The following is a 14,343-nucleotide window of genomic DNA, read 5'->3' as shown; positions in this document are numbered from 1 at the left end:
CTCCTTTTTAAAAAGAGCTTTTGGAATGCTACCAGGCCCTCTTGATGCTGACTATGGGACACCAAGTGGCCATGCCTGAGTTGCCTATCATGTGTGTTACTAATGCACCAAATTATACATTTGGGCATGTGCAGGAACACTCCATCATCAAGAGCAAGTGTTGTGTACAAGGTTAGACTGAACAGGTCCTGAATCCACAAATAATTTCATGAGCAAGTAGCACAGTTCCCACAGCACCTACTCTAGTACATTCCTGCCCTTCTTCAACTCACACATATGGTCGCATGGTGAGTTCCCTAAAACTAGTTGATTGAGGAAGAAAAAGTGAAGGTTTGACTTAGATAATTCTGCACAATATGCTGGTATCAGCTGGAAGTGGATGGCTGAAACATCACAACTCTATAATCAGGAATGTCTCTGAAAGGCAATAGGAAGGGAAACACCCCAGTGGGCATCTGGCTGTCCACTTTGCATGGACATAGATACAAGTATTGATTTTACCCTGATTCATGGCTAACAAGTTGGCCAAATGCTCAAGGATTCAGAAAGGACCAGCTAGAAGCATTGATGACAAAAAGGCAGATGGGGAAGGGGCAGGTGTATATACCTCTTGGAATGGGCACAGGGTATGAGGTTTTAGTATCTCATGTGAATACTTAATAAAGGGTACTAACTGCTGAGGAGGCTCTCAGAAATCAGGTAGACAGATGACCTGTTCTGTGGATGTCAGCTGGCCTTCCCTACCCACCATGTACTCCATCACCGAGAAGCAGCTTGCTTGATAAAATGGTGGAATAACCAACTGAATATTCCATTATGGCCCCATCTGAACAATGATACCCGCAGAGATTGGGGTGCTATCGAAATGGACGTGGTACATGCTTTTAACCACTACCATAAGATGATGCTACGTTTTCCCCATAGATAAAATACTAATTTCTAGAGAGAAAAAAAATAAGTGGAAGTGCCACCTTTCACTTTTACCTCTAATACCCCACCTACAGAATTTTTGCTTTCTGTCTCTGCAGAGGTCTTAGTTGCCAAGATAGGAATACTTGTACCAGGGAAACACTGCATGGTTCCATTAAATTACATTGTCACTGACCTAAAGAAGAATTAACATCACCCAGTTTCTTTGTATGAAGGAAAGTTGCATATTGTAAGCAGACATGAATTTGTTTGGAATTTTAAATATGGGAAGAGTGGGGTGTGTGGATGCCAAGCAGCCAAAGGGTAAATAAACCATGCTGGTCACTTACCTGTTGTCTCTGAGCTCAACACACTCCACACTCTGCTCTACTCTCTACTAATGGAATTGGAATTCTGCAAATGATATTTCCCAGGCTTCCTGCCTGGCAGCTGGCTTCCTGTTAGATTCTATCAGTAGAAGGCACTAATAGGAGACCAGAAAAAAAGAAAAAGAAGTTTTGGGCAGTGGAAATGCAGCAATTGATGGCTGTTAGTGTAGTGACAGCAGGGATGGACTCCAGTAGCCTTTCCATCCTTTGGACTTTCCATCTCTGATAGAAGTGGTACCTCCTTGGCAGGTCCAGAATTGACTGTGACAGTAAGTCCAACTGCACAGCCGCTGGTACAGACTTGGTGGGCTCCAGCTCAGGGTCTCTGACTAGAACGTTTCTTCTAGCTCCCCCAGCCCTTTTTTTCACTTTTGTTGTTCCAACCCTTCTTTGACTTTTGGAACCAATTTATATATTAAATTCCCTCTTTGAAATACCCAGTGGTTTCGGTTTTCCTGAGTAGATCCTGACTGATAACATTTCTAGCATCAAAAAGAGACACATCAGCTAAGAAAAGGATCTATCCTGAGACTTGATCTTCTGGACAAATGAAATACAATCTTCCCTCTCAGCATCTCTCTTACCTTTTACTTCTTATAAACAATCATAGTCAATTAGAAACTGCATTTATTCTGCTGCTGCTATTGATGGTATTTTGTTTTTGTCATTAACTTTTTAAACAAAAATGTTACCACTCACCAAAGCAGGGTAGATAATATAAGGAATGTTCATGTACTTATTACCCAGCTTGAACATTGACCGATTTTGCCAAGTTTGTGTCTTCTATCTGCCTCCATGTTTCCCTCCAGAATATTTAAAAATAAAATCGCAGGCGTCAAGTCATTTCACCCATATTTCAGGGGTACGTTTTACATGAGCCTCCTTCCTTTTCTGTTCTTATAGTCGGAACTCTGTTGTCTCTTGCCTGCACAGCATCCCTTTCTCTTCCTCAGTATAATATTCTTCTTTTTCTTTTGGGAACTGCCTTCCACAATTTGGTGGTGCTGCTCATCCCTTGGCCTCTTGAACTCCATGGGAACATGACCCAGACGGGTCAGTCTGAGTCTTTCTTTGGGGTGTGCCATGAAAGCTAAGAATGAAGGTCTCACTATATGAGAGCATGGGCCTTAGGAATCCTATAAGCCTAGACCTACAAAAAATTATCTTCAGCAAGTGGGAAAGCCCACCTACGAATGATGCTAACACAAAAGAAAGCCCGACAAAACGGTTTTAGAGAGAGTCCTAATGAGATTATTTTAATTCTGATTTAGCTGTACCTAAAGCCAACGCTCCCTCTGGATTTTTAGTTATATAAGCCAACAAATTTACTTTTCTGCTTAAATTTAAGTTGGATTTCTATCGTGTCACCATGAGTCGTTTATTCCTATTTTGTGACACTCTCCATAGCCCACTCAAGAATACTCTATTCAGCAGGGAGAACAGTTTTATAAATGGGAACACTAATGGAACCAGTACAATTAAGGTCATCATATCACTAAAACATAGTTTCTAATGTTGCTATATTGCAGCTTTTATTCCCCTTCATATTCCTTGAAGTCCTGGAAGAAACATGCTTCCTGGCAAAGTTTCTTTCAACTTTGTTCATTCAGATAGTTGTGAGTCATTTCTTCTCAGGCTATAATAACTTAATGATACTTTTCATGATCTCAGAACTCTTCCACCAATCTCTTAACGGTTGATCAGCTTTTTGAAAAGTGTTTTGCTAGCTCAAGCTGCTGTAAAATATCCATTTTAAAATCCAAAGTAATATTTTTGTTTAGTACTTATATAGTAACGTTAGCCTTAACATTTGCACCTGTGATAAGTCATGATCGATCAAAATCATTCAGCAGAACATGAAATAATGACAGAAAGTGAGACCACGGCCGAGAAACACAAATAGATTAGTGAGGCCTCTCAAACTCAAGAACATACAAGCTGCTAAATCAGCTCTCATTAGTGCCAACTTTATTGAGCTGTCTGAGCAGTTATTTTTAAAATGCATTACTGTAGTTCAGCACTGTATCAAAATTATAACTATGAACATAGATAAAGAAGAGCAGTATAAGAAATTAGTGCTCAAGGAGCTACGTCTGTAATAAAATTTCTTCCGTGTTTAATGGAATCCAGGTTTTAGCTAATGCTGGCCCTCAAAATTACAAACCTCCTAGAAATTTTTATATAAAAAAGACTGAATCACTTGGCTAGAGATTGGGGTCTTCATATTCTCATTATGCACCCAAAGACGCAGCATGGTCCTTATATGACCATGTCTCCAGAATACAGACAAACCAGGGATACTATGCTAACAGAGATGGACTATATTCAGGGTTATGTCATACAACTGCCGAAACAAGACACCTGGGAATATTACTAGAGAAGCACCCAACAGTCCCCGATCCCTTCCTACTATCATATCCTTGCAGTTAAAATCTAATAATTCCTCTATTCTCATTTGAAACATGGTAGTAGTTCGTAACTTTACAATTTTTTGCTATTATAAATAATGCTGCAACAAGTACCTTTGCACATGGATCCTTAAGCACTTGTTAAATAATTTGATTCCTAGAAGTAGAGTTGCTAAGCAGGTACAGAATACCTTCCCAAAACATGATGTCAACTTATATCTTTACCAACACCATACGAATAGTGCCCTTTTCCTCTAACACTTTTATTAGCTCTGGATATTATCTCTTTAAAATGCTTTCCCATCTACCCTTAGGGAAAACTACCAGGAAAATATAAATACTATTATTTAATATTGTCCTGCAAGTACTAGCCAATGAATTAGGCAAGGTAATTAAATATGAAGTATGAATATTGGAAAGAATGAAGCAGTTATTGTTATTGCAAATGATACTATATATCTTTAAAATGCAAAAGTAAACTTAGAAAACTCTTAAAGTAAAATTCTTGGGCTGTTGCCATGTTGGAGTAACTAGTATTAGACTTGGCCTTCTGCTATAAACAATTAGAAGACTGAATGAAATACATGAAGAAACTGTTTTCAGACAATGAAAACAGGGAAAGTGGGACTGTGATTTCTGAGAGAAGGGAATAAGGTAAGTCTATTACCACTTTGGCTTTCTGAATTCAAAAAGAGGAAATGATCCGTGGTTGAACAGACAGAGTTGGTGTTCTGGAAGGCTGAGGTGCCTGGAAGTTGTGGGCACAGTACTAGAAGAGGCAACTACACAGGCAAAGAGTGCAATGAGTCTGCATAGGAGACCTCTACAGTCTGTACTGAACACTAATATGTACATGTGGAGGGTGAAACTCCGAGAGTAAGGAACTATTGGGGAACTGTGAGCAGAAAAATTCCCAGGGCTCACATAAGGTTGGGAGACATTTAAGTTTGGAGCAGCCACATTAAAGATTCTTTGCTGAACACCCAGGACGTTTAGTAGAAACCCCTGAAAAGTAACACCTACGTGGTAGGACTAATCTAACTCAACAGTAAAGATCACTCTATAACTGCCCCCAAACTCAAAAACAAGTCTCAAAATCATCAAGATGAGGGGCGGCCAGTTAGCTCAGTTATTAGAGCGCGGTGCTCTTAACAAGGTTGCCAGTTCGACCCCCACATGGGCCACTGTGAGCTGCGCCCTCCACAACTAGATTGAAACAACTACTTGACTTGGAGCTGATGGGTCCTGGAAAAACACACTTAAAATAAATGAAAGTTTTTTAAAAAATCATCAAAATGATCCACTAGCAACTTAACTAACAAGTAACCCAAAATTCAAAAGTCTTCAAAGAAAGACAACAAAATTCAGACACTGAAAAACATGTATTTCAAGGTCCATCCTTTCATAAAAAATTATTAGACATGTGAAAAAGTGGAAAACAAAACAAAACAAAACAAAGTCACCCTAAAATCAGAAGAAAAATTAGATCAATAGAAACATACCTAGAGATGAAGGAGATGCTGGACTTGGCAAATAAATATGTAAAAACAGTTATTATACACATAATCAAAGATTTTTTTAAACGAACATACTGAAATAGAAAATACAAAATTTCTAGAAACAAAAAAATATAATATCTGGGGCCAGCCCGGTGGCTCAGGCGGTTAAAGCTCTATGCTCCTAACTCCGAAGGCTGCCGTTCGATTCCCACATAGGCCAGTAGGCTCTCAACCACAAGGTTGCCGGTTCAATTCCTCGAGTCCTGCAAGGGATGGTGGGCTGCGCCCCCTGCAGCTAGCAACGGCAACTGGACCTGGAGCTGAGCTGCGCCCTCCACAACTAAGACCGAAAGAACAACAACTTGAAGCTGAACGAAACCCTCCACAACTAAGACTGAAAGGACAACAACTTGACTTGGAAAAAAGTCCTGGAAGTACACACTGTTCCCCAATAAAGTCCTGTTCCCCTTCCCCAATAAAAAATCTTTAAAATAAATAAATAAATAAATAAAATATATAATATCTGCAATTTAAAAATTCATTAGATGAGCTTAATAGCAGATTATAAACTTATTAACTGCAGAAGAATAATCCATGAATGTGAAGATATAGCAATGGAAACTATCTGATGTTAAAAAAAAAGACAAAAAAAGAATAGAGGTTTAGTGACATATGGAACAGTATCAAATGGCCTGATATGTCTGTAACTGAAGTTCCAGAAAAGGGGAATTAGGAGCAGAAAAAATATTTGAAGAAAAGAGGAGAAACAAATATACTGCTTTAAGGTCCTTACATTATATGTCAGAGGTTTGCAAACTTTTTCTGTAAAAAGGTCAGATAGCTAATGTTTTAGGCTTTGTAGGTTAGTGGTCTCTGTTGTAACTCAACTCTGCCCTTGTAGCACAAAATATGCCACAAGCCATATGTAAATGAATGACTGTAGTTGTTTTCCAATAAAACTTTACTTACAACAGCAGGTCGTGATCCAGATTTGGCCTGAAAGCTGTAGTTTGCCAACCCCTGCCATATATGAAATGGTATAATATATGGTAAGTAGTAAGTGAAATGCATATTGTGATGAGGGAAAATGCATATTGTCAAACCTCTAGGGCAATCACTAAATATAAAACAAAGAGATTAAACTCGTAAGGCAATAGTGGAGATAGAATACTAAAAATTACTCAATATTCTTTTACTGAGGCAGGATAAGGAAAAGGCAGGAAATGAAGGGAAAAGGAACAAAAAAGCAGACGGCATAAACAGAAAACAAATAGCAAGATGATACACTTAAATCCAACTATACTGATAATTTTATTAAATGCAAATAGCCTGAATTCCATTTAAAAAGATTATCAGAGCTGATGAAAAAGGAAGAGTCAAATATATGCTGTCTACAAGAAATGCACTTTAAATCTAAAGATAAATTATGTTAAAAGTAAATAGATGTTAGGAAGTATGACATGAAAACACTAAATACAAGAGAGCTGGAATGGTTATATTAATATCAGACAAAGTCAGCTAAAAATAACACAAGAGCTAAAAAGTTATTTTATAATGATAAAAGGATTAATTCATCAAGAAAATGTAACCACCATAATAAGTACCTATGAACCCACAATACATATAGCAAAAACTGGCAGAATTGAAAAGAGAAATACTACAATTCATAATTATTATTGTGTATTTCAACACTCCTCTCTCAGTAATTGATAGAAGCAATGGACAGAAAAATTAATAAGGGTATGAAACACTTGATCAACACTATCAACCAACTTGATCAAATTTACAGAGATAGGGCTGGCCCGGTGGCTCAGGCAGTTAGAGCTCCATGCTCCTAACTCCGAAGGCTGCCGGTTCGATTCCCACATGGGCCAGTGGGCTCTCAACCACAAGGTTGCCGGTTCAACTCTTCGAGTCCCTCAAGGGATGGTGGGCAGCGCCCCCTGTAACTAAGGTTGAACATGGCACCTTGAGCTGAGCTGCCTCCCGGATGGCTCAGTTGGTTGGAGCGTGTCCTCTCAACCCGAAGGTTGCCGGGTTCGACTCCTGCAAGGGATGGTGGGCAGCGCCCCCTGCAACTAGAAACGGCAGCTGGACCTGGAGCTGAGCTGCGCCCTCCACAACTAAGACTGAAAGGACAACAACTTGAAGCTGAATGGCACCCTCCACAACTAAGATTGAAAGGACAATAACTTGACTTGGAAAAAAGGCCTGGAAGTGCACACTGTTCCCCAATAAAGTCCTGTTCTCCTCCTCCGCCCCCCCAAAAAAAAATTTAGAGATAGAACACTACACACCAACAGTAAAATATGCATTCTTTTTAAGTGTGTATCAAACATTCACCAAGACAGACCACAGGCTGGGCCATAAAACAAGTTTTTAACATATTTAAAGGATTGAAATCAAACAGAGGATGCTCTCTGACCACATGGAATTAAATTAGAAGTCAATAAAAAACAAAAATCCCCTAAAATTTGGAAATTAAAGATCAAACTTCTAAATAACCTATGTATAAAAGGGATCACAAGAGATACTAGAAAATGTTTTGAACTGCATGAAAACACACCATAATCAAAATTTGTTGTTTGTGGCTAAAGCAATGTTTAGAGGGAAATGTATAGCTTTTAATGCTTATATTAAAAAAGGAAAAAGTTCTAAAAATCAATGAGTTGTTTCTACCTAAGAAGCTACAAAAAAGATCAAATTAAACTCTATGTAAGTAGAAGGAAGGAAATAATAAAGATCAGAAATGACTGAAACAAACTGAGCAAATGAAAAAAATCAATGAAACCAAAAGCTGGTTCTCTGTATCAATATCAATAAATGGATCACTAGCAATAAAATCGATATCAATATCAATAAGTGATCAACCTCTAGCTAGATCAATCAAGAAAAAAGAAAAAAAAGACAAAAATTACCAATATCTAGAAGAGGGAAACATCACTACAGAACCTATAGACATTAAAAGAATAAAAACAAATATTATAAACAACTCTTTGTCAATACATTCAGCAACACAGATAAAATGAAGAAATTCCTTAAAAGACATAATCAAAACTGATACAAAAAATAAATATAAACAGCTATACAACAATTAAAGAAACTGAATATACAATATTAAAAAGTTGAAAATATAATTTTAAAATCTGCCCACAAAGAAAACTCCAGGCCCAAATGGCTTCAGTGTTAAATTCTATTAGACATTTAAGGAAGACATAATAACCATACTATACAAACACTCAGATAATAGAGAAGGAGGAAAACTTCCCAACTCATTTTATGAGGCCAGTAATACTCTGAAACCTACACTAAAGACATTATTAAAAAACGACAGAGTAACATCCCTTGTAAATAGATACAAAATTCCTTAACATTCTATTAGCAAATCAAATATATTAAAAGATAATGGGGGTGGCCAGTTAGCTCAGTTGCTTAGAGCATGATGCTCACAACACCAGGGTTGCTGATTCGATCTCTGCATTGGCCACTGTGAGCTGTACCCTCCACAACTAGATTGAAACAACTACTTGACTTGGAGCTAATGGGTCCTGGAAAAACACACTTAAAATAAATAAAAGTTTAAAATAATAATAATAATAATAATAATAATGGTTTATCCTAGGAATACACGATGTTTAACAGCTGAAAATCAATACAATTCACCATATTAATAGAATAAATAAGAAAAGAAAATAAGATATGGTCACCATATTAATAGAATAAATAAGAAAAGAAAATAAGATACCTCAACAGACGCTGAAAAATTAATCATACATTATTAAAAACTCTAGCAAAATGGCAATAAAAGGAACTCCCTCAGCCTCATAAAGGGCATCTCCAAAAAGCAAAGGTTGAATGCTTTCCCCGCTAAGATAGGGAACAGGGAAAAGATATATGCTCTCACCACTTCTATTCAACATTGTCCTGGAGGTCTTGATCAGTGCAATAAGAGATGACAAAGAAATCAAAGGCATAGAGAATTGAAAGGAAGAAGAAAAACTGTCATTGTTTACAGATGACATGATCACGTACATAAAAATCCCAAGAGATCTACAAAGACTCTTCTAGAACTAATAACTGAATTTAACAAGGCCACAGGCTATAGGGCCAACATATGAAAATTGATTCTATTTCTATAAGTTAGTAATGAGCAATAGGAAAATGAATTCTAAAAAACAGTGCATTCATAAGAACATCAAAAACATGAAACACTTAGGGATCGATTTAACAAAATATGTGCGAAATATGTACTGGAAACTATAAAACAACTGAAAGAAATGTAAAAGACCTAAATAAATGGAGAGACAGGCCAGGTACACGAATTAGAAGATTGAAACAATTACTACGTAAGTCAATTCTATTCAAATTGACCTATGGAATCAACGTAATCTCAATCAAAATCCAAACAAGTTTCGCTTTGTAGAAGTTACCAAGCTGATTCTAAAATTTATAGGAAATGCAATGTACCTAGAATAGCCAAGCCAATATTTAAAAAGAAGTGTAAAAGGGAACTTTTACCATACCAGCTTTCAAGACTTACTATTATTGTTAGACAGTATATGCAGTATTGGCATGTAGAATAGGCACATAGATCAATGGAAAGAAGAGAGTCCAGAAATAGATAAATATATTACCAATTGATTTTTTTAAGTCAGCTTCCTTTTATTGTATCCATTTTTTTTTACAAAGGTAACACAGTAGTAATTCAATGGGGAAATATTAATATTTTCAAATAAATAGTGCCAGAACAACTGGATATCCATTATAGGGAAAAAAAATGAATCCTGACCCTTACTTTATACCATATACAAATTTTAACTCAAAATGAATCATAGAATTAAATGTAAAAGTTAAATTGCTAGAAGAAAACATGGAGAAAATCTTTAGGATCTTGGGGTAGGCAAAGATTTCTTAGGATACAAAAAGGATGGACCATAAAGAAAAATTTGACAAATTCTGCTCTTTGAAAGATACCATTAAGGAAATGAAAAACCATGGCATAAAATAGAATAAAACATTTGTAGTACACATATCTGACAAAAGACTTGTATCCACAATATACAAAGACCTCAACTCAATAATAGCACACACAACCCATTAGCAAACAATTTGAACAGACGTTTCACAAAACATATACAAATTAGTACATGAAAAAATGTTCAACATCATTAGCTATGGGAAATGCAAATCGAAACCACAATGAAATGTCATTACACACCCACTGTAATGGCTAAAACTAAAAAGAATTATAGCACCAAGGATTGGCAATGATGTGGAAAAACTGGATCTCATGCACTGTTGGTGGGAATATAAAATGGCACAATTACTTTGGAAAACTGTTTAGTAGTTCTAATAAAGTTAAATCTACTCTATGACCCAGCAATTCCATTCCTCAATATTTACCCAAGCAAAGTGAAAACATATGTCCACCAAAAGACTTGAGTGAGAATTTTAATAGCAGCTTCATTCATACTAGCCCCAAACTGGAAAGAAAATGTCCATCAATTGGTAAATAGATAAACTGGAGTGCATTCATACCCTGGAATAGAACTGAGCAATAGAAAGGAACAAACCCCCCATACACACAGTGACATGAATTAATCTCAAAAGCATTAGCCTCAACAAAAGAAACCAGTCACAAAAGAGTACATACTGTGTGATTCCAGTTATATGAAATTCTAAAACAGGCAAAACTAATCTATAGTGACAGAAAGGAGATTACTAGTTGCCTGGAGCTGGAAGTGAAACAAGGGGGCCAGGGGGGTTACTACAAAAGGGCATAAGGGAAAAACAAGACCTGAGGGAAATTTTGGGTGGTGGAAATGTTCCATATCTTATTTATGGTGATTGTTACAAATGCATATATGTCGAAACTCATTCAACTGTACTCTTAAAATGCTTGCATGTTATTGTATGTAAATTATACCTTAATAAAGTCTAGTAAATAAAACTAGAAACAAGAATTTAATAAGATGGCAAGTTACAAAATTAGTAGACAAAAATGAATTCAGTCATGCGCAGTTTAATGACAGGGATATGTTCTGAGAAACGCGTCAGTAGGTGATTTCCTCATCGTGCGAGCATCATATAATAAAGTGCACCCACACAAACCTAGGTGGTACAGCCTACTACTCACCTAGGCCAGATGGTACGGCCTATTGCTCAGGCTACAAACCTGTACAGCACGTTACTGGACTGAATACTGTAGGCAACCCGAACACAAGGGTAAGTATTTGTGTAACTAAACACATCTAAGCACAATAAAAATATGGCATAAAAGATTAAAACATGGCACACCTGCATAGGGCAGTTACCATGACTGCGCTTGCAGGACTGGAAGTTGCTCTGGTGAGGCGGTGAGTAAGTGGGGAGTGAATGTGAAGGCCTAGGACTGTGCACTGCTGTAACTGATAAACACTGCACTTAGGCTACACTCAATTTATAAAACAACAGGAGATTAAGTCAAGCAGAAGAGAAAATGATGCCATCAAGAGACACGGCAAACACGAGATGTATGAGGCTGCTGCCCGCATAACGTGCCCTACTGTTTTACAGCAAAATTTTTGTTATATGTGAGTCGAAAGAGTACACTTTAAAAGAATGATAAAAGGTATCGTATAGTAAATACATAAACCAGTAGCATAGTCGTTTATTATCACTATCAGGTATAATGTACTGTACATAACTGTACGTGCCACACTTGTATATGACCGGCAGTGCAGGTTTGTTTATACCAGCATCACCACAAACACGTGAGTAATGCATTGCGCTACCATACGATGGCTAGGCGTCACTAGGCGATAGGAATTTTTCAGCTCAATTACAATCTTACAACTTTTTATCATCTACAAGAGGAATCTGTGAAAATGTGAGTCATCATATCATTCCTCTACATAAAATCTCCAATGGCTTCCATCTCAGAAAGAACTCGAAACTTTTTACCCTCATCGAAAAGGGCTTCAAGATCTCCTTCCCTCCAATCGCCCCCACCCCCAGCTGTAACCTCCTTGGTTTTGATGTTTCCCATTGTGCCAACTCACTCCTGAAGGCCCCCGTGTCAGGAACGCTCCTCACCCTGATCATTACATAACTTGTTCTTCAACTTGGTATAAGTCTTTGGTTCAGTGTCACCTCATCAGAGGTTATCTTGACAACCCCATCTGTAGTACGGGGAGTTTCTTTGATTACTATAGCCAACAGCTATTGTCATGGGACCGATGTCATGTGAGGCGTAGTTTCGGAAACAGGAAAAAGGACTGAAAAGAAACATGATAGTTGTTTTCCAGAGGCAGTTATGTGGAAAAGGAAGTAGAATTATTCTTTTAGTGGCTCCAGTAGACTAGCCCTCTACGCTGATCACTAGACTGTAAGCTCCAAAAGGGCCAAGACTGTTTTGGTTACTTCAATATCCCCAACACAGAGCACATGTCTGGCACATGGCTGCTCAGTCGGTATTTGTTGAATGAATGTTCAGTGTGGTTCTAAAAAACAAAATGGACTAATAGAGAGGACTAAAGGGAAACAGATTTTAGTTCAATATAAAGAACAGCTTTTTAAAAATGAGAACTGAATGGGATTTTTTTGAGTTCAGGTGTCCTGATCTAGTGCCTTCGTATGTATATGCAAGTAAACTGAGGTTTGGAAAGTTCTAAGTCAATGGTTAACATACTGCTTGTTTCAATCCATTAGTGGCTTTTGAAATCGATCTAGTGGGTCAAAACTGGGATTTTAAATAACATAAAATAATATTAAAAATACTAGTGCTATGCAAGTTGCAGGAATTCTCACATGAATTTTGTTTCAGGTAGAAAGATAGATTAATGTGCAGAATCACAAGTATGTGTGTATTGGGGTCATGATATAAAATGTATTTCTTCTGTGGGCTTTGGTTAAAAAACAAAAACAAAAAAAAAGAAAAATACTGGGTTAAGCTGCTCAAATTCTGTGAAGAATTTGCCCCCTTGCAAAGTAACGCGTTCTATGTTGCTATTGTCGCAGAGGTAGAATGTCACTAATTTAGGGTGATGGCGCTTGGGAGAGGTGGGACTAGATGATCTCTCAGGATTATTCCGACTTCTACACTTTTAAACTGTTTTGTTGTAGTTAAATGTTATTCTACACATGTGCGTGTGTCTTACAATAAGATCCTGAAATAAATCAAGTTATAGCATAAGATACCATTCTAAGGGGTTTTTGTTTATATGGTTTTTAGTCACTCTCAAAAGGATAGAAACTACTGGCTCCACTATATGTATTAATTGTTTTAGGTATATTTTGCTATTGAACATGTATACTTATGCTAGTTAGCCTTTTCTGGTTGTGAGGAGATTACAGACAGAGAAATGAATTTTTTCTCCTAAAGAAGTACAGGCCAGAGGCCTGGTTGGGGTAAGGGATTTGTCAGCTATATATGGAAAAGAGCAAATAGAGAAAGAATTTCATTCTGCTTCTGAATAATTCTGTCAAAAACAGGCACTTTGCCTCATTTACTTAGACATCTGTGTTACATTTCCACTTAGCTAATAGAGCTCCAGCCTTAAAGTGGCCAAAGAAGAGCATTATGGTTAAATCACAGCTTACAAAATAAAAATTCTAACATATCAATCATACTAGAAAAGTAGTGAAGACCCTGCCACAGTGATGGAGTAAGTATGGTAAAATCCCATTTATCTAAAGTTCTTAAGAATGAATCATTCCAGTGGCACAATTTTCTAGGAAGTGGAAACTACTTAGTGCAATAAAGTTGTTTACAGCCCTAGGCTAAATAAGTCACAGAGGAGGTCACCAGATGGCAGGGTAGGAGGCTCCTGACTTTTCCTCCTCCCATGAACACACCAAATACACAGCTACACACGGATCAATTCCCCTTGAGAGAAATCCAGAAACTAATTGAGTGACTCCTACCTATCGGGTAACTGAGAAAATACCTATGTCCAAACGGGTAGGCAAGACTGAGACACACTCTTGCCATAAGACCCATCCCTGGCACAGGGCCTTACAATTGGGAGGGAACTCCTGATTCTCAGTTTCTCCCTGAGGAGCAAAGGTTTTGGACCACACATGTAGCACCCCAACTTTTAAGGCTGCCACCTGAGGGATGGGTCCCCAAATCACCTAGCTCTGATAGCGCATGACTCC

At 37.5% G+C, this 14,343-nt stretch overlaps 1 protein-coding gene across 6 annotated transcripts in view; it reads right to left on the bottom strand.

The window, feature by feature from the left end:
* Nucleotides 1-14,343, bottom strand: part of ZBTB8A (zinc finger and BTB domain containing 8A) — a 37,766-nt gene that overhangs the window by 10,404 nt on the left and 13,019 nt on the right. Inside the window, exon 3 of one of the 6 annotated variants that reach the window (XM_033114428.1) lies at nt 1,260-1,393. The exons of the other annotated variants lie outside the window; for them this stretch is intronic. The gene's annotated coding sequence lies outside the window, so the exon portion shown is untranslated. The remainder of the gene's footprint in view (nt 1-1,259; nt 1,394-14,343) is intronic. 6 annotated transcript variants of the gene reach the window in all.

The sequence above is a fragment of the Rhinolophus ferrumequinum genome, chromosome 9 (assembly GCF_004115265.2).
Source record: "Rhinolophus ferrumequinum isolate MPI-CBG mRhiFer1 chromosome 9, mRhiFer1_v1.p, whole genome shotgun sequence".
Taxonomy (NCBI): Eukaryota; Metazoa; Chordata; class Mammalia; order Chiroptera; family Rhinolophidae; genus Rhinolophus; species Rhinolophus ferrumequinum.
This window is presented reverse-complemented; position numbering and strand designations above follow the sequence as displayed.